Source organism: Urocitellus parryii, chromosome 2, assembly GCF_045843805.1.
Source record: "Urocitellus parryii isolate mUroPar1 chromosome 2, mUroPar1.hap1, whole genome shotgun sequence".
Taxonomy (NCBI): Eukaryota; Metazoa; Chordata; class Mammalia; order Rodentia; family Sciuridae; genus Urocitellus; species Urocitellus parryii.
In genome coordinates, this window is record NC_135532.1 from 171,882,138 (window position 1) to 171,902,124 (window position 19,987).

At 40.9% G+C, this 19,987-nt stretch overlaps 1 protein-coding gene across 3 annotated transcripts in view; it reads left to right on the forward strand.

Moving 5' to 3' along the window:
• The window catches only part of Kalrn (kalirin RhoGEF kinase), a 440,727-nt gene that overhangs the window by 342,541 nt on the left and 78,199 nt on the right, over positions 1-19,987 (forward strand). The window lies entirely within an intron of this gene.

Sequence of the window (19,987 nt, forward strand, 5' to 3'; positions counted from 1 at the left end):
GAAAGGGAAAGCTTAAAAGACATATATAAATATAAAATATATGACACAGAGTTTCTTAAAGTTTCAACTTTATCATCTTTTCCTAACATTCAAGTAAGGTAAATTGTATCCCTAAATCATATTATACATAAAACTAAGTTCCAGATGGCTTTCAGGCAAATGTAGACACTAATAAAGGAAGTTAAAACAAATGACAGACTAGTAAAAATACTGGCAACCTACATGATAGGTAAAAGATTAATATCCAGAATACATAAAGCATTTTTATAAATCAATAAGAAAAAAGCCTATAACCCAACAGAAAAATGGCCAAAAGTTATAAAGAAGCAAGACTTTTTTTTTTAAAAAAGGGAATCAACTTTTGAAAAGGTAATAATCAAAAAAATCACTATTATTACATTTAACATTAGAATATTAATATTATGATACTATATTGATTACTATTTACAAATAAAAACAATAAGATATTTTTCACACTTCTTAATGATTGGCAAAAGTATTGTCAAGGCAGAGAGAAATAGACATTCATTTACTGATAGGATATAAACTGAAATAATCTTTCAAATAATAATCCGGAGGGCTATTTGATAGAATCTATCAACACTGAAAATGTGAGGGCTGGGATGTAGCTCAGTGGTAGAGGACTTGACTAGCATGTATTAGGCACTGGGTTTAGTCCCTAGCACCATGAGAAAACATTGCAAATGTGTGTCTTTGGACCCATCAATACCACTTCTTGGACTGTACCTTAAAGAATTTCTCCCTCAGGGTGTTCCACTGAACTTCTGTAATAGCAAGCAAGAAGATGGGCAGTTCTCATCATTTTCAGTAGGGGAATGATTGTGGAATCAGTTCTCTGTGGAGTAGTATGCAGCCGTTTAAAACAAACAACAAAAAGAAAACACACACCTGGGAAGATCTCCCACTCATTAAGTGAGAATAAATCCATACAGAACCATTCAGCTTTATAGCATGAAATACTTGGTGCAAGACCAAACCGAGTATCTCTTGAAATGCATGGAAAATGGCCAGAGAGGTATAGGCCAAATCATATGGTTACTTCTAGGTAGGAGAGTAGAATTGGAATGTGGGGAAATAACTGGAAAGAAGTTGGAAGCTATATTGCATGAAATCTTATGAGCATGAATTATTGTGTGAGGTATTTTTAAAGCAATAGTATTTACTTATAGCAGGTAATTTAGAAAATATAGGGGAAAGTAAGGAAAGGATACTACCTATAGTCCTAGAGACTTTGACTTATTTTCCAGTCCAGTCTTTTTTTCTATATGTGTTTAGTTTAATTAACTGATTTTTTTTTTTTTTTTTTGGTGCTGGTGATTGAATCCAGGGCCTTGCATGTCCCAAGCATATGCTCCACCCTCCCCACCATATGCATTTTTGTTCAGTTTTTATACTCGATATTGTGTCTTGCTTTTTTTCATTAAATGTTATCTAAGCATTTTCCTACAGTTTTACAAATGTATAGTCTTTCATGCAACCTTTAAATATTTATTATAAATTTATACACTATAGGGCTCTGGAATAGGTGGTGGGTTTTTAAGGATCATGAGAACTACCTGGGGACTAAGCCCTTGCCCTGCCTATCTAGTGGGGGTGGTGATAAATAGAGGGCAACTGAGCCCAGGCCCAAGAACCCAGGACGCGCTGCTGAAAGTCAACAGAAACCATCCAGCGTGCCTTGTCCCTTCTTGCCTTCTCTCCTGTTGGCCAGCAGACCTTGTGTTTTTGCCTCTCTCCTGCTCAGGTTCCGACTCTGGCTTCTGGAAGCTGCCTTCTCTGAGATTTGGGGACCAAGGGTGGGATTTGAAATAGTGCTCCCCACTCAGAATAATAGCGTCTCAATATCTGCCCAGAATTCATATTTGAATCTTCTTTATCTCCAAGGCTTAAAGCAGAAAGGGCTGGTAGAGAGGATGTTGACCTGTTCTTCCTTTGGACAGATGTGTACCCCAGCAGACTGGGGCTTAGATCATACTGCATTCATCAGTGAGGCTGGGAACCACACCTGCGTTCTGGCTGGGGCCCAGTGCTCCTCATCTGTACCACACAGTCCTTTTAGTAGGGAGCTAGGGGTCCACCTCTGGGTCCCTGAGACTTATCTAGCAGGTCAGTGGCTAAAGAAGATTCACCTGGGCTTGAGTTTTTCTTCATTAATTCCACAAATATTCTTTTTACACATACAAACACTTCATTTCTTTCACTTTTTCTTATAATGACTATGTGTTATTTTTGAAGTCTTTCTATTCACCAAAGTATTTTTGTTGAGATCATAAAGTACTTTTCTAACTTTGACATAAGAAACAGGTGAAAAATGTTATGAATCAGATAAATCCCCTCTTCTGTGTGAGCCTGATGGTTCTGGGGTCTCCCACTTGAGTTCATGGCACTTCTGAGGGTGTCATTTAACCCACGTACTCACACCTGTCAAACATGCCTGCAAGTGTGTGTGTTTGCACTAGCCAGGATCTGCTTCTGCATCTGTGACTGAGGAGCAGCACGTTACCACAGAATAAGGGGCAGGGAGCTGCAGGGAGGAGCACCTTCTCCCTAAGTTGCTGTCCTTGGAGGGAAGGGAGGGAGGACCCATTCTGGCCTGCTCAGAGCAGGGCTGATGCAGAGGACAAGGGCTGGCTGTCCTGTAGGCCTGAGGCCCCCAGGGCACTGCTGCAGCAGGCATTGCTGTATTGTAACACAATACTGTTTATTGTCCTTCAACATATCATCATCGCTGTCTATTGTCACATAACAACCTTCCACTATTGCCTTAAGTAAGTATTGTTATTTCAGATGTGGGTATAAACTCTCCCCATTTTCTAGATGAGGAAATTGAGGTTCAGCAAGGTTAAGGGGCAGGAGCTGGATCTCCAGTCCCACTTGGCTTCTGTTTTCATCCATGCAACACATAAACAGACACCTTGGCTTTCTCTTTAGTCATTAAATATTTAGAATATAGCTACTGAACACTTTCTTTGAAATCTTTTCCCCCAACATATGTTTGAGTGTTTTAGTTCTGTGTCAGATTCCTCTGGGTGCTGGGAGCATAGCATTGAACAAAAGCAGACAAAGGTCTCTGCCTTCATGGAGCTTATGTTTTAGTGTGGGGGGAGGAGAGAAATAAGAAGGAAATTTTATAGTGTTATTGTAAAATATAGTATATTAATAGAAAAATTTGAGGATTGGTAATGCCAACCAATCACAATTGCTATTGAAAAGACAGTTTGTGACACAAGAGGAGGTGCATGCCATGCTAAGCACCGAGGTTGGTGCAGGCAGAGAGTGGGAACTAGTGGACTAAATAAAGCCTTGAAGGAAGGAGGCAGGCTAAGCAGGTTTAGGACTGACTGGTTTGAATAATTTCAGAGTACACTGTGGTCATGGGAGCTGTCTCTGGTTTTCTCATACCTGATCCTGGAGGGATTAGGGCAGGTGGATCATGGCCAGAAAAGTAAGAGGCCCATAAAAGAGGTAGTTGGGGTTATGGGGTCTGGGTTGGTGGGTTTTATATGGAAGGCACAAACTATCTTTAGGAATTAGGTATCTGTGGGAGGGTCAATCTCTATAGATCAGCAAGGCTTGAGATATCAAGGTGAAGAATGGAGGACACTAGAAAATCAAAAGACATGGTTAATAGGTAGTGATCCATGCTACAGGGAAAGGGAATAGTGAGGTCAGTGTGGAGGGTGGGGTGCTGCAGTTTTAAATAGGGCAGTCAGGAAAGGCCGGACTGAAAAGGCAGCATTTCGATAGCTACTCAAAAGAAGAAAGGGGATGTGGGATCTGGGGAAGAACTTTCTAAAGAGGAATAGGATGGCCATATGTGTGTGAGCTGAGCAGAGAGAGTTTTGTCCAGAGACCACATTTGAGTACCCTGATTGCTTTGGTTCATTCATATGGGATATTTCTTCCCATGTCCAGTACTCTTCACTTGAGGAAAGGGTGCTTCTTGATGGGAAGGTAATTCTAATTCAGGAGAAATTTGTCCAGCCATAAAACATGGAACAGTCAGAATTAAAGATTATCAGGTAAATCCTGTCTCATCACCTGTGGCCAGCTGAGTCTCCTTTTAAACCATTCTGGTGGCTTCCCAGCGTATTGGCATGCAGTGCCACCTCTCTATGGCCTACAAGGCTCTGGGTCTGGTCTCTGCATCCCTGTCCACCTTCATATCATGCCACTCTACCACCGTGCGGCTCCAGCTGCAGTTGACTTGAACATCCTACACTCATTTCTGCCTCAGGATCTCTGTGCAGTCTGTGCCCTCGGCAGAAAACCTCACCCCAGTCTTCATAGGGCTGGTTCCTTTCTGTCCTTCAGGTCACAGTTTAAATGCCACTTCTCACAGAAACTGTCACCAGCTGCTCATTCAGAAGAAGTCATCCAGGCCCCCTGCAACCCATTAGCCAGTTTAATTCTCTAAATACTGTTGAACACCACTGGAAAGTTCTCTAATTCATTTATTAGCTTATTACATGTCTCTTCCCTGACCCCCACCCCAACTAGACTGCCAGTATCCTAATGTCAGGACTTGGTCTCTCCCCTATGCTGGAGGAACACATGGGCAGCACCTGGAACATAGAAGGCACTCAATAGACATTGATTGGATAGCTAATGATAACATAATATCTTCAAGCATAAAAGTTACATAAATTGAGCTTATGGGACCCAGCACTTAGGTAATGAAAGAACCATCAGGATAGGGCAGGGTCTAGGCGAGGCTTCTGGAAAGAAGACCTTCCCTTGGAAAGAGGCTAATTACGTCTTTCCTTTGCAGGGTGATCTGTGGTGCTGGGTGATGCTCCATCCAGTTATGCTGACCATGAAGCTGGGGGTTCTAGCTGTAGTCTAGCTATAGTAAGGCAGAGATGGACTTGCCACCCCTGGGCAGGCACAGTGAAGTAGCAAGCCTTTGGTCTAGATATGTGATATTCAGTAGCAGGGTGTTTGGTTCTTTTAAAAAAATCTTAACATGAATAGCACACTTAAACACTCTTTGTTTTGCCACAATCTATACTTCTTCTGACTGTCTAGTATCCAGTTCTCATATTTAGCTTACCTATTGATCCCTGTAGACATCTGAGCTTTGCTATTTGCATTAGGTTAGTAAGTGCTGGTTCTATAGCAACCCAGTGGGTATCTCAGAGGTTTTTCCTAATTGAAGAGAAGTTAAAATTCCGCTAGTAAATCGTGGGACCTGGCTCTTGGCACCAGGGCAGGTGTTGGCTTGTCATGCCTGCCCTAAGGGGCAGTTAAAGACAGTTTCTCTCCCAATCAAATGAGCCACATGTTATAATTGGGAAATGACCTGTCTTGTGGCATCTTGCTAGTCTACCCTCTACTCAGCTTTCCTATTCCCAAGGCTTTATTATTTGCTAGAACAGTTAGGTAATCTAATTCAATATTTTCTAAACTAAAGGCCAACACTTGAGCCTCTGAGGTTCCCACTGATCTACTCTCATCACCTTCTGGCCATTTCTCCCACCTTTAACCCTGTTTTGACTTGTGAGACTGGAAATGCCTCACTATCTACCAGACGCTATTCTCATCCTTCAGCCTTCCCAGAGATCAAGCTCTCATGCTAATTACTCGGGAGTGATTCCCATGCTAAGGATGGGGATCTTTCTGTATTTATTAGTAACACACTGTAAGTAGTTCACAGAGCCAGCTAGTATATTGGACCTCCCCCAAAAGCTCCAACACCATTTTCAGTGATAATTTCAAGATCCATAGAAGAGGCTCATGGCTTGCCCATTTTCAATCAAAATGACTGCCTATATTCAGTATCTTTTGGTAAACTACATTTTATGTGTGTGTGAGGGGGGAATAGGGAAAGTGTGAAGGTTCAGATTCTCTTAGACTTAACCTAATATGAGACTCTGCAGTCTTAACCTGACCCTGCTTCTCCCAAGTACCTCTGATCATTCTGAACAACTTTCAGAATTCCCATTTAGGAATGTGTTTTATGTGGAAAGTTAGATGTGGTACATTCTGTATGCCTAGGAGGCTTAAGTCAACCATAGGTTGCATGTCAAAGCACAACTTATAAAATTATAACAAAATCTAGTTCTAGACTTGAGCATAGTAACCACTTTTATTATACATTGTTCCATCGGTTTTCAAGGGAATGGAAAATTATTATTTTCTCACATGTAACCAGGAAGTTATTTCATGAATGGAATTGAGTATTTTACATAGGAATTGTGTTCAAACATTATTCATGCTTTGTCACATGTATGCCCAAGATTAGGCGAGGCAAAATTGTACAAGAATTTTAACATACCAGGACTAAACAAGTGTGTCTTGGGAGTTGGTGGGTTAGGACATCATGCCAGTGACAGATATCATCTTAATGAGAGGATTAAAGTCAACTTCACTGGTGCAGAATCAAGTCACTCATGTATGCCTCCTGAACTGAGCATCATTATGGGGGCAGTTTTGACCCAGAATTCACACCCTAAATTTAATGATAAGGAAATGTCACGTAAACCCAAATTGAGGGACATTATACAAAAAGCTACCCTATCCTCATAAGATGTGCAAGACATGAAAAACCTGATTTTTTCTTATAAAGAACATTATTGGATAATTTGCAACATTTAAATAGAGTAACTAATCTAAATTTCTGATTTTGCTCACAGTAGTACAGTATATGAGAAAATGTTCTTGTTTTAAGAAAACACACTGAGTCAGGCATGGTGGCACATGCCTAATAATCCAAAGGACTTGAGAGGCTGAGGCAGGAGGATCACAGGTTCAAGGCCAGCCTCAGCAATTTAGCAAGAGTAAGCAACTTAGGGAGACCCTGTCTCAAAATGAAAAACAAAAAGACCTGGGGATAAATATAGCTCAGTGGTAAAGTCCCCCTGGGTTCAATCCTAATTACCAAAAAAATAAAAAAGAAAGAAAGAAAGGGAGGAAGGAAGGAAAGAAAAAGAAAAAAAGGAGGGAGGAAGGAGACAAAATACTCTAAAGTATTAAGAGATAAAGGTAAATCTTTTCTGTAACCTATTCTAAATTCAGTGAGAGAGGAGAAAAAGCAGGTGGCGAAATGTAAACATTCGGGAATCTGTATAGGGATTCTTTGTATTACTCTTGAAGCTTTTGTCTGAATCTGAAATTATATTAAAGTAAAAAAATTTTAACAACTGATGCCAGGGGGATCAGATGGGCCGGGCAGAGGGTTTCCTAGCCACACATCCACTTAGTGCTGAATCTCAATCTGTTCCTGGAAACTAGAACAGAGAGCAGCACAGGGCACTTTTGCATGAAGAGCACCGAGAAACGTGGAGACATTGCCCTGGGCTTCAGGCTGAGACTGAACTCAATTTTGCTCATTACTCTTTTCCAAGCCAGGGAGGGAAGGCCTAGAGGAAGACCCACTTGGCACAGGTACTTGGGAGAATCAGGGCCAGGTTAAGACTGCAGAGTCTCAGGTTAAGTCCAAGAGACCCTGAACCTTCACATTTTTCCCATTCCCCACAAAAAACGTAGTTTACCAAAAAAGGACACTGAAAATAGGCAGTGATTGACCTTCAGCCAGCTATTTCTTCCTCCAGATGGGCATTTTCCTCTTCTTTCTTCGTTTCTCAGGTTCCCTAGGAGAATTTCCATTGCAACATTTTCAGTTAAGCAGCACTTAATTACAGACTTGAGCTTTCCAGAATCACCCTACTTAACTCTCCCTCATCCTCCATGGTGAAGCCTTGCAAGTTACCTTTGGTTAAGGTTACTACTGAAGGACGCATTTTCAGTTGAATCCAGAGCAGGCTTTTCACTGGCTTCTGGGTGGACTTTGATGTGATAGCACATAAGCCTAAAATAACTGGACTGGACTGGAAGTTATCTCCTACTTTGGCCTTCATGACATGTTTTGAGTTTGACCAACAATGCTGCTGTCAGAACACTATCCCCAGAAGTCTGATTCACCTTTTGTATCCCACACTTGGATGGAATCATAACCAAGATCAATGCCAGCCACACTGATTTCTGTGCCATATTAATAGCAATTAAACTGTTCCAAACTGTATGTTCCTCTGGCATCAGCATCTGCATTAGCATATTAAATATTCTGAGAACTCTTGCAGTAAAGAAGCAGTTGACTTTGTGGACCTCATTTTTAATTTAAAGGACAGCATCTAGAACATCTTAAGGAGCACAGGAAACACATGCCTATATTAATAGTCACATTGCTAAGTTTAAAAGATGAGTACTCATCAACACTGACTTTTCTTAGAGGTCTTTGGGCCAAAAAATACCAAGACTCCAATATTTATCTTTTTTTCTTTTTTGTTTGTCTTTAGCTATTCATCATTTAATGACCCAAAAATTTGTGCTAGAAAAAGATGGAGGTTACCTTTGTCCTCTAGGACTTTCCTTAGCAAGGAAAAATACATAAACAAGCATTTGTCAGTGCCCAGTGAATGGGCCAAAAGGTGCCATCGGAGGAAGAGTAGAACATGCTGGGCTTAGTGATTTAAGAAGCCCTAGGTAGACTTCAGACAAGCCGAGAGCTAGAGGGTTTCATGAGCAATGAGGGCCTCAGTGCGGTGGATACAGTGAACTGAACAGTTGTACTCAATTGGTGGGTTCAGATAGAAGAGTGGTTTTCAAACTTTAGTGTGCATCAAAGTCATTTGGTGGGCTTGACAAAACACAGAGTGCTGGGCCACCCCAAGATTCTGATCCAGTCAGTCTGGAATTTGCATTTTGACCAAGTTCCCAGGTAATACTAAAATTGTTGGTCCAGAGACCACAGTTCAAATATCCTAGGTTGCCAAAGAATGGAAGCTCCTAGGGCTGGAAGGAAAGGTGGGCTCAGGGGAGCTTAAAGGAGAGGCTGCCTAGTAGGTTTTGAACAGTGACTCAAAGTGTGCAGTCACTTCGGTAGCAGAGATGCGTCATATGGGTTAGAGAAGACTAGACACAGAGAGACCAGTCTTAGAGGCTGTTACATAGTGAAAGCAAGTGGACTGAGAGATCCGAACTAGAGCAGCGACAGATGGATTGGAAAGAACATATCAGTGCAGAAATTTCTGTGAATGAAGAACCTGCTGGTAGGAGGAGAAGCTGAAATGAGCTTTGGTCATCCTGTGGGAGAGTTTTTGCTTGTGTAGAGTCGTTTCTGCTGTTTGTGATGAACTTGTATGTGTGCACTATCTGAGAAGAAAGGAGGGGCTAGGGATATGGCTCATGCGGTAGCGCGCTCGCCTGGCATGCATGCGGCCCAAGTTTAAAAATTCTCATTCTCTCTCTCTCTCTCTCTCTCTCTCTCTCTCTCTCTCTCTCTCTCTTAAAAAAAAAAAAAAGAAGAAGAAGAAGAAAGGAGGGCATGTCACCATGAGAGTCAGGGGGTATGGTCCTTGAGGGACCCACTTCAGGGCTTGTTTCAAGGCCTAGCATACACCCTGGACTCTGGAATGAACCTATTTGAGCAGGAAAATTTGGCTTACTTGTCAGGCAACCTTGGGAGGGTTGTGTGTGGAGAGCGAAAGCCAGAAGATGCTCACCCTGGCCTTGGAACTTGGTGGCAGCCATCTGCTATAGTTAGATGACCCTCTTTATGTTCATGATGTCTTTACAGGAGAATGCAGATTTCAAGCAGCCCCAGGCCTTGCCCATCCCCTACTTCTTGTTACCTGGTACCTTGAAAGTAGTAACCATTGTTTGCTTTTGAATAAACTTTACTGTATGCATTTAAGGTACATGACATGACATACAAATGGTGGAAAGGTTACTGCAGTGAAGCAAATTAACATAATCTTTATCTCAGATCATTATCCCTTATTTTAGGGACAATAGTAGGTTAAATCTACTCATGTAGTAGAAATTCCAAATACAACATAATTATGTTAACTATGTTGTTAATTATGATCCTAATATTTTACATTAGATTCCTACATTTGTTCATCTTGCATATAGTACTTTCAAATCCTCTGACCTACATCTCCCATTTCTTAACCTCTCTAAAATCCTACCCCTGGAAACCACTGTTTTATTCTCTCTATATATATGTTCCTCCCATTTTTTTTTTAGATTTCACATTTAAATAAGATCATAAAATAGTTTTCTTTCTGTACCTGGCTTATTTAACTTAGCATAATGTCTTCTGATTTCCTTTATGTCTTGGCAAATGTTGGGGTCTTTTTAAGGCTAAATAATATTCCATTATATATTTCAATAATATTTATACATATATAGGCAATACATACATATACCAGTTTCTTTATCCACTTGTCGACAAACACTTAGATTGTTTTCATATCTTGGTTATAGTGAATAATGTTGCAAGAAACAAGGATACAGATATCTTTATAAGGTTGTAATTTCATTTCCTTTGGGAATATTCCCAAAAGAAAGATTTCTGAATCATGTGAGACTAATCGGCTCCCCACTGAACCAACAGGGCCACTTGCTGAGTTATTTGGTAGTTCTACCCTCTCTTTATTTCCTTCTTTCCTTCCCTCTTTCCTTCCTTCTTTCCTTCCTTCCCTCCCTCCTTCCTTCCTTCTTTCCTTCCTTCTTTCCTTCCTTCCTTCCTTCCTTCCTTCCTTCCTTCCTTCCTTCCTTCCTTCCTTCCTTCCTGTGTGTGCTGAGGATTGAACTCAGTGCCTCATACATACTAAGCTCTACCACTGAGCTACTCCCTAGCCCTGACAGTTCCCTTTTTCTTTTGGAACCTCCATACTGTTATCCATAATGGCTGCCTGTCTACATCCCCACCACAGTGTATGAAGGCTCCCTTTTCTGCACACCCTCACTAACATGTGTTACTGTTGACTTTTTGATAATAGCCCTTCTATCAAAAGTGAGGTGATATCTCATAAAGAAACCATCTTTTATCATAAAAACTCTGTATTCGGGTTTTACACTAATGGGTGCGCCCTTTATGTGGTCTTAATTTGTGAAGTTTCACTGCATTCTTTTGGGGCTTGTGTTTTGAACCGTTCAGAAGTCTTTTGGAAAAGTTTTCTACTCCACAGATTGAAAGAAATTTGTGTCCCCTCCCCAGAGGCAGTGGCCAAGTCAAGGAGAATGAGAGGGTGTGAAGAGTGAAGTGATATTTAGAATATTCACCCTTGGGAGAGCCGCAGAGCTGTTTCCACTGACTCTTGCCTGAGCTGATAGGTCAAACTTCCGAACTACCACTGGTCCAACACAGAGAACTTATTAGCCCTTCACTTCTAAAGGCACCTAGATGGGGCTGTGATTCCAGTGAATTGGTGGGGTGGCATATCACAGCGCCTGTGTTTTTCAGGTGTGCTCACTTGGGATGGGCAGGGTGGTGCCCTTGAGGGTGCTCCTCTGCCTATCTCAGGCTCAGGGAGATGATTACACAGGGGAAACTGGGACCAACTAGACCCAGACGACAAACAGTTGGGAACTTTATCATTTTACCTTCTGCTTCCAGTGGCATACTGCTGGGAACTAAAGCCTGGGATGGGAGTAGACAGTGGACAGCACTGAAGGAGCCAGCAGTAGCTGAGGGAGATCTAGACTGAATTAGATTTCAGAATTCATGAGACTTAATCTAAATGGAAGCCAAAGGTGCTGACTCTTCCCCTCTGTGGGGGTTGTTTTGTGAATCCAAAAACCTTTTTAGTAAGGATTAATGTTCCAAAGGGTTCCAAACGTCTTCAGGATTCTTGCCCTGTGCCCATGCCTCCAGATTTGGAATCATCCCTAGGACTCGGATCTATGGTCATTTTGCCAGGACAGGAGGAGCATTAGTATATAGGGAAAAGCAAGGGGCCAATAAACTGGGCCCAGTGATGTATGCATGTAATCCCCTCCTGCTGAGCCAGGAGGAAAGCAAGTCCAAGGCTAGCCTGGGCAACTTAGTGATACGCTGTCACAAAATAAAAAAATAAAAAGATCTAGGGATATAGCTCAGGGGTAAAGCACCCCTGGATTAAATTCCCAATCCTGGAAGAAAAGAAAAGTGGGGTGGTACCAATAAGTAGAAATAAACTAAGATATAGTCCAGTACCAGCTGCTTTTAAGGCTTGGAGTAGTCTTTGTTTTTAGGAAAATTGAGACACCAGTGTTCTAAGAACATAGAGATTTGGACATACAAAATTTGTAAAAACACATAAAGCCTTAGTAAAGTGGTGGTTGGTAAAGAGTTTCCTGAGCTAAATATAAGAGCTTTGGCATAATAAGCAGGAGGCGGGGTCTTGTACTGTGCATTGGAGATTGAGTATGACTAAGAAATGGGAGAAGGAATATCCTGAGCCATGATGTGTTTGCCAAGTTTAGTCTAAAATTGTAAGAATACATTGCAAGGGCAGCAAGTTTCCTAGTGTTCAGAAAACTACGTTTGTCCCTCATTTCCTCTTGCTGTCACCATAGCAGCTTTCTTCATTCTCCAGCACCAATTGCCCCTGCACCAAGATGGCCAGCCAGCTGGTTTGCTGGGAAGCCAGCCATGCCAGGAACTGGTGGTACATAGCCTTCGGACCTTGGCTGAATATACAAACAGGAGCTTGGCTTTCACAAGCAGACCCCTAGATGACCTGCCAGGCTCATTATCCTGCCATGCAGGACATATTCATTCTTATTGTGGGTTTTGTACTGGCCATGCTTACAAACAAACATGGATTTATGTATTGGTTATCCAGAGAATTTTTATTCTTGGCCCTCCCTTCATATGTCCTTCTCTAGATGTATAATTTCCAGTATGAAAAATACTGGAACAAATTATTTCTAGAAAGTCAAAGGAAAAATGAATTTTTTAATATGGAATCTCTGCAGCAGATGTACTGATATTCACTGTCCTTATACAGCTCAATCCATGGATAGCAATAAGGATGAGTTTATTCCTGTTTTGAGCTTATTCCTAAATTGTTGGAGTCAAAGCAACACAAAAGAGCAGGAGATTAAAGGATCCTTCTGTGAACATCTAGTGGATGTTAGGAATCTTTGTTATTTCTTCTGATTTCAGACATTGAAGCCAAAGTTTCCAATACAATATTATGATGAAAACCAGAGGGACATTCATAGTCTTATTAACCATTTAGATAAAATAGGTATTATTGGGCTGGGGTTGTAGCTCAGTGGTAGAGTGCTTGCCTCACATGCATGAGACCCTGGGTTTGATCCCCAGCACCACATAAAAATAAACAAATAAAAATAAAGATATTGTGTCCATCTACAACTAAAAAATATTTCTTAAAAAAATAGGTATTGTCAATACAGAATAATTATACCACGTCTTTTTAATAATTATATGACACATTATTTGAAAGACTCCAGGTATAATTGAATGTAATCATTGAACTCCAGAAGAATGGATTGAGAAGGAGTTTTCCAGTTTTGAATTATGCCATTCAAGCCAGTATAGAAAATAGTATGTCAAGCCAGGCGTGGTGGCGCCCACCCATTATCCCAGCTACTCAGGGGGCTGAGGTAGGTGTACTATAAATTCAAGGTCAGCCTGGGCAGTGTAGTGAGACCCTATCTCAGAATAAAAATAAAAATTGCTGAGGATGTAGTTCAGTGATAGTGTACTTGTCTAGCACATTCAAGGCCCTGGGTTCCATCTTCAGCCCTGCACAAAAAAAATGAAAATGGTAAACCAGCTTAATGAGTTATGCATCTCCGGATGCTCCCAATCTATTGAAGCCTTGGTTGCTATCTGCACAAATGCAAACTGCAATATTGGCATACACATTTGGCCTTTATCTTGTTTCCTGGCAGAGAACTCCTATAATCCTTGGAATCTCTGAAGTGATAGGTGACTTTTTGTATGCTAATGAATTGACTTTATGCCTGGGAGTCCCTCAATAGCTTCGGAATGGAGGTTAGTCACTTAAAGATCCAGGCAGGATTAGAGAGTTGGGACTTTCAGTCTCACCTCCACCTTTGGGGAAAAGAGAGGGAGATTAAAGGTTAAATTGTCCCATGATTTAATCAATTGTGCCTTTGTAATGAAGCTTCCATAAAAATTCCCAAAGATGACCAGGTTCAGAGAACTTCCTGATAGTCCATTGGTAACAGGTTCCTGGAGATCAGTGCACCAAGAAGAGGCATAGAAATTCCACACTCCTTCCCAACTGCCCTGTGCACTTCTTCATCTGTATTCTTTGTAAAAACCTTTAATAAACTAATAATAGTGTTTCCCTGAGTTTTGTAAGCCACTCTAGATAATTAATCAAACCCAAGCAAATGAATCAGATCTAAATTATAGCCAGTCTGTCAGAAGCACAGGTAAAATAACTTAGATCTTGTGATTAGGGCCCGAATGAGGAGGACATTACTGGAGACTGAGTCCTCAACCTGTCATCTCTGACTCCATCTGCAGGCAGATAGCACCAGAGTTGAATTAGGGAACCCCCAGCTGGTGTCTGCTGGAGAACGGATTACTTGCTTGGTTTGTGGGGAACAACCCCACACATCTGTCAGAAGTGAGAAAGTCTAATGAGAGGAACTGAATTTGTTTGTTCTACTCAGAAATTCTCTGGGTCTCAACCTAGCCCTTTCCAGAGTCCTAGTCCTGGTCTTTGGAGATTAAAAAAACAAAGCTGATAGAACTGTCTTCTCTTTCTGTCAAGGAGGTATAATCTTTATTTAGCTTCAGCTCACTTTGAGGGGAATTGAAATGAGGCTACATTGGTATTTTATGATTAGAAAAATGGTAGACAATTGACTGTGAATGCAGCCATAGGACATTTGCCAGATTCTATGTTTACACTCCAGTGAATAGGCACAGTGTATTCTACTTTCAAAATAGTTTTACAAACTGTACACTAGATCAATGAAAGCAGAATTTTTTTCAGGTATGACATGAAAATGAAGTTGGTATGAGTTGAAACTTTTAAACAGGAAATTCAATTTCTAAATGAGCTGTATTAGGTATAACAGATATCTAGTGTGTCCATTTATGCAGGTGTCTTCTCTTTTAGTTACTAATGAAGGGCTACCCAATAAAAGGGCAATTTTGCCATAGACAGTGGGCCTGATAGGATGTGTTCAGTGAGCAAGTTCTCTTGGGCTTCTGTCCAGTTTGCGTGTTCAGGTAAAGTGGACAGCATTTACTTACCTCCTGTGCTGCTTAGACACATGCTATTGTGATTGGACCTGAAATGAGGACACCCTGGCCCTAAGGTGCAGGCTAATCACATTGACAGGTTATTCTAACTTCGGGATGATATCTGAGACTCTCCTCTCCAACAGTTGTTCAGCTGCCTTATCCTATGTCCATCAGAGCTCCAAGGAATTTGAGGGATACCCCACAGTGCAGGAGATGTGTCATCCCAGAGAATAACCTGCCCCACTTGAACTTCAAAATGGTGAGGGAGGGAGATTTGAGAGTTGTAAAATGATATTTACATTATGATAATTATGCAAAACACAACAATACTATATTTGCATGTAAAGAAAAAATCTAACAACATGGATATGAAAAATGCATGTCAACTTCAGAAGAGACTTGAAGGGCCACTGGAGAGTGGGATTATAGATGGGCACAATAAATAAGTAAAGCCTTCAACTTTGTCATCTTTTGCTTTTTAAAAATCTGAAGCAAATATGGCAGAAATGTTTACATTCATCCTATCTAGGTGATAAGTACATTGTTGTCAATTTTTTTCTGTATTTAAAAAATATTTTCTAGTAAACTTAGTCTTAACAAATGATTTTAGGGACTGTCATAGAGCACTTGTATAGCATGCATAGACCCTGGGTTTGAGCCCCAGTACCACATATATTCTCTCTCTCTCTCTCTCTCTCTCTCTCTCTCTCTCTCTCTCACTCACACACACACACACACACACACACACACACACACACTAAATAAAAAGGGAACTTTTTCTATTAGCAATGCTACAGGGCATGTTGTTGTTTTTTTTAAAGATAAAAACAAATGATTTTATTTTTTTAAATCTAGAAAACAAGTTGTGACTTCCAGAACATCAAAGGATCTTTATTACTTGCAATATCTAGGGATATATTTGTCACACTTAAAACCAGTTATCAGTCTTAAATTCAGTTTCTAAGCCTTTGGCTAAAGACAGGACATTGATCCAGAACTCTGGATCAGATGCCTGGATTTTGAGTCCTAGTTTTGTTATTAATTTGTAATAGTGACTTTCCCATATGTTAACCTTCATTTTCTCATCTGTACAATTAGATAAACTCAGGCTCTTTTCAACATTGAAATTTTATAATTTACATATAAATTCATATTTGAGACACTGAATAGACTAGCAATTGGGTGCTCCTTTTTATAATAATTGTAGAGGTTAAAGGAATATATAGAATGAACATATAGAAATAAGATTAAATGGATATGCAGTGGAATCAGTCTTGAGTTTCAATTTTGCCCCTGCTCCATGCTACAGTGGGCCTCAGTTCCTGAAACACTCTCCTTTCCAGTTTCCTAAGATGGGAATCATAATAATTAGTACCTACCTTGACTGGGGATGATTCAATGAGAGAACAGTGTTATTGTAGTTGTTGCAAATTGGTCACCAAACTTTTCTATTGGGACGAACACTAAAACATTCTCAAAACAGCTAATGGCAGTCATCTTCCAAAAAATGACACAATCACAATATGCCAATCTTTCTCTGAAGAAGCAATTAACGAGGTAGATATTTCTGGTCTAAATGATGTCAAGTTCTTTCATAACTATGCATTTAAAGTGACTTGGAAATAGTCCTGTCTCAAGACAGGACACCAACAAGATGATGATTCATAAATTGCTTCCAACTCTTAGATTCCCTTTCTTAGACATTGTTGCATGGGCTCCAATTGTTTACCTAGAATAAACTTGAAATGAGAATATTGGGAATACTCTTAATTTTTAATTTTCTTCTGTTGTACTTTTGCCATTAGTTTATACAGAAAGTACAAAAGCAGAACCAGATGACAGCAGGGGAAGAGGAATAGTTATTCCAAATTTGAATTTACAAATCTCAAAGACAGGCTGTGTGCCATGGAAGAGGAATCTTGGACTGTCTCCTGTCTTGCCTGGTTACACAAGGCACAGCTAACGTGGCTGGACCTCTAGTTCTGTTGTCACAATACATTTCTGGTGTATCCCAGGGGCCTGGTAAATGATATGTGTCTGCTGCTTATCAGCAAAAGATAGCAGAGGCCCTGCTCCTACTACCAGTGCTCCTAGAGATGTTTATCACCCGGACCCTGAGGACAGGAGTTGACCCATACCAAACACTTCAAAAATAATGTCAACACACCCAAGACTACAGCCTGCAAGGAATTTTCTGAGATAAGATTACAACTTTGTCCTTAAATGGTTGCCAAACAAGTCAGTAGATCCCCAAATGTTCCCTGAGCAGAGCAACCCTGTAGGTTATCCTTCATACCAGGGAATTTTAGGAGCTCAGTTTTTGTGCTGCTAAATGCAAATGCCCAGCTATTATTTTCCAAAGTATGCACAAAGCTCTAGTAAGACCTAAGAAAGTTCCAGCAGAGTGGAGGACCGGAAGCCTGAACTTGGAGACCATAATGTCAACTCATGGAATAAGCTGGAGACTGATCTCCATTGACAAAAGCATTTGTTCATCTTATGTCAGGATTTCATTTCTTCTCTTTTGGCTTTGTCTAAGCCAGAGGGCCTTCAAGGCCAGATTAGAGCTCTAGTGTGGGGCTAGGGCAAAGTCATTATAGGAAAAGATGACTCAATCTTAGAGTAGGTTTGAAAGGCCACTGTAATCATTTGTTTGAACATTTAGTCATGTGTTCAGTTTAAACACCAGTATGCAAACTGGCACTGTCAGGCACCCATGGGGTGAGGTAGAGCTTTTCAGGCATTGTCCTGAGACCAGGCTCTGGACAGGCATTCTCTAGAGACTACATTGGTGAAGCCCACATGGAGACAACACACCTTTAATTTGTCATCCTAACATTATTGAAATCATTTGCTTTGGCATGTCCCACATTCCTTCCTTTGTATTCCATGTGCTCAGTCCTCATGTGAACTTCTGGATTCTAAACCCTTCTTTCTGGGGCCATGTTTTATATATATATATATATTTTTTATATGGTGTCCAGATTCATTTTAAAAATGAAAAAACACCTTTTTATCATGTTGTCTCACAGTAGAGTCTCACAATAGGGTTCAGACTTCTCCATTTTTTTATTGAATCCTCACAAGTCTTTCCATCCAGATTCTTCTTCTTCATTCATTTTTTTTTTCATGTAATTGCATCCATTACATCTTATTTTATCTACCATAGTCTGGATGACTTGCTTTTCAGTTTTCCTAGCTCTGTGCTTTTGTTTTGGCTATCCTATTCCCTTTGGGAATATGCCCAACCCCTGCCACCCACCTTCTGTATGGCTGCATCTCTTCCAGGAAACTTTTTCAGACTAATCCCACCCTTACTGATCTGACCTGCCTCTGAACTCTGTCCAGGCAGACCCTCGCGATTAATCACATACTGCTCACTTACTGCTGAGTGAATTTATCTTTATTTTGCCTTCTCTGTCTTGCTTTTTCATTCTCCGCCCTCCCCCTCACTTTGCCTTTCTGTATTATCATGTGTGGACGAATGTGTGAAGCAGACAGGACATCTCTGAAAATAAAATCTATGTCATATATTTTTAGAACACACAATCTGATCCATGCTCCCTAACATTGTTATTGGTTAGTAATTCTTGCTTAGCATCTGGATTTGCAAACTGATGCTCTCATGATGCTGTGCAGCTTCTGGAAGCCTTGGGAACCCAGCTTTCTCACACTAATAGAACCAAGAACAGAATCCCTAAACAATAGGAAGACATTGGAAGTGGGCTTAAAGAGCTTCCTTTGGAATAAAATTTAAAGCTATTCTATAAGCCAAAATAGGTGGAATCTAATGCTAATCGCCTCAGAGTTTAAGGGGTTTTTTAGATGTCAAGAACTGGGGGAAAATTAAATGAAGTTTAATTTAAACCTTCCTGTATGCTCACATCTGCCCAGTACCTTTTCTAGCCCCTCTGTCCCACCACAACAGTGTGACTTTTTCTGGACTTGTTCTACCTCCACCCTCATCCTGCCCCCACAACAGGGAGGTTGGAGAACTGGGTGAGGCACCGGCTTTAAGGGCCCAGGAAACACTAACAGGCATTCACAGCTCTCCCTGTTCCTATAAGCTGATGTTCCTAGGCAAATTGACTGGTTTCTCCAAGTCTGAAGTTTCCTCTTCTGTAAAATGAGGATAATAGAACTTCCTCATAGAGTTGTCCTGAGAGGGAAATCAGATAGCCCATGTAAAAGGCTTAAACCATTGCAAGTACATTATCACACTGAAAATAGTCAGCCCATGGCATAACAGCTTATAAACAATATGCTGATTTTTCCCATTTAAAAAAGACAAAACAAAACAAAGTCTCTTCATCTCCAATCACTATCCCTTTAAAACAAAACAACTCCCCACTCTGACTCCTTCCTCTCCCATTCTCTGGCACTCTCTCTAATCAGGCTTGGGCCCCTCCACTCCATTACAGCTGGGGTTTTTTGCAAACTCACCAATGACTTCCTTGTTGTTAAGTTGAAGACGTAATGCTCAGGTCAGTGCTCTTGACCTGGCAAGTAGCATTTGACACAGCAGATTTCTCCCTCCTCCACAAAATACTCACTGGGTCCAGTCTCCAGGAACACCCCCTCCTCTGCCATGACTGCCTCCTTGACCTTCCATCTCCCAACTTCTGGCCTGGCCCTCCAGCTTCTTTTTTATCCCTATGGATGACCCTTGATGACGTCACCCAGCCTCATGGCTTCTAACGCCATTTCTACACCAGCATCCAGCTTGCCAGCACTTTCTCCCCGAATCTCCAGACTTGTATCAAGCTGCTGCTCAGCTTCTCCACTCACATCTGGTATGGGCTTTCAGAGATTCCTGAAACTGATCTCCTGTCTATCTACCCTCCCCAAAACCTGTTCCTTCCATAGTCTTCCCCATTTCAGGAACCTATCCTAATAGTTGTTTAGGGTAAAACCCAAAGTTAACCTGACTCCTCTTTTTTC